The sequence below is a fragment of the Mandrillus leucophaeus genome, unplaced genomic scaffold (genome assembly GCF_000951045.1).
Source record: "Mandrillus leucophaeus isolate KB7577 unplaced genomic scaffold, Mleu.le_1.0 Scaffold54, whole genome shotgun sequence".
In the NCBI taxonomy this organism is placed as follows: Eukaryota; Metazoa; Chordata; class Mammalia; order Primates; family Cercopithecidae; genus Mandrillus; species Mandrillus leucophaeus.
This window is the reverse complement of record NW_012105808.1, coordinates 1262175-1263624: the sequence shown is the minus strand read 5'-3', so window position 1 is coordinate 1263624 and position 1450 is coordinate 1262175. Positions and strand designations below refer to the sequence as shown.

The 1450-nt window shown below is 60.8% G+C and overlaps 1 protein-coding gene across 1 annotated transcript in view; it reads right to left on the bottom strand.

The window, feature by feature from the left end:
* The window catches only part of SCAMP4 (secretory carrier membrane protein 4), a 19918-nt gene that overhangs the window by 17570 nt on the left and 898 nt on the right, over positions 1-1450 (bottom strand). The gene's annotated exons all lie outside the window — the stretch shown is intronic.

Genomic DNA, 1450 nt, shown 5'->3' with positions numbered 1-1450 from the left:
GTTCCATCACCCCCAAGAGAAAACTTGTCTCACCACCCCACAACACACACAGCAATCCAGGCAACCACTGATGTGATCTCTGCATCTCCAGAAGCCAGAGCCTGGACGCACAAGCCGTGGACCAGCAGTGCCTGGCTTCCAGACAGAAGGGCCATGTGGCCAGGAACGGAGCAGGACCCTTGGTCCCCCGGCCGCAAGCAGATGCCACCCCCGTTGAGCCTCCAGATGACCACACAGCCCGGGCCAATATCTGGGTTCCAGCCCGGTGAGACCCCGCACAGAGGACCGAGCCACGTCACATTCAGGCCCCGACCCACAGAACCAGGAGCCGGCGGGTGTTGTATTAAGCCCACAGATGCACGGAGTCTGCTATGCAGTGACAGAAAGCAAGCATGCCAAGTGTGGGGGACACGGGGCCACCTCCCAGAATGGCACACAGCCTGGCACTGACACGGAACACCCACCTCCGGGTGGTCTCTGTAAACACTAGCCCCCTAGTTGGCCAAGAGCTAGGAAAAGAAAGACCTCAGAGGACAGGCCACGAAACATAAGGGCCCGGCTTCCCATCCCTTAACCACACTCCTGCAGCCATGGTGGGCCCTGGCCGTCGGGTGGAGCAGGCAGCCGCCGGGGTGTCCCTGTCTACTCAGTCACAGAGGCCCTGGCCGGAGTGGGGCTGCGGAAAGAGCTTGGATCATCCCTGGGGCTCCTGCTAACATCCCTGACTGCCGGGCAGCATGCCAAGGTGGCTCTCAGGTGAGAAAGAACCTCCCGGCCTGACATCACCAGCACCGTTACCATCCCTGCTGCCGGCACAGGTGAGGACAGGAGGCGATAGGGTCACTCCACTGGAGAGGAAGGGCTGGCGGGGCTCCCGGTTCTCGGGATCACCACATGAGAGGGGAGCCTGCCCTAGGCGGGCAGGGAGCACAGCAGAGAGGCAGGCGTGGGGACAGCCAGCCTGCAGAGACTGCTCACAGGGCCCTGGGGGACAGCGCTTCTGGCTCCCACATTTCTGGCATCCACTCCACCTGAACACCCCCAAACCACCGTCTCAGCTGGCCAGCCCTCCCCGACCTGCATCTCCCCCTACAGACTCGCACCGTAGGCCTGAGGCTGGATTCCAGGCATGAGCCACAACGCCCAGCCCACATATTTTTTTGAGACGGAGTCTCACTGTGTTGCCCAGGCTGGAGTGCAGTGGCATGATCTCAGCTCACTGCAGCCACCACTTCCCAGGTTCAAGTGATCCTCCTGCCTCAGCCCCCCAGCAGCTAGGAATACAGGCATGTGCCACTGCACCAGCTAATTTTTTGTATTTTTAGTAGAGGCGGGGTTCTACCATGTTGGTCAGGCTGGTCTCCAACTCCTGACCTCAGGTAATCCACCCGCCTCGGCCTCCCAAAGTGCTGGGATTACAGACGTGAGCCACCCTGCCCACGTTTTTTTT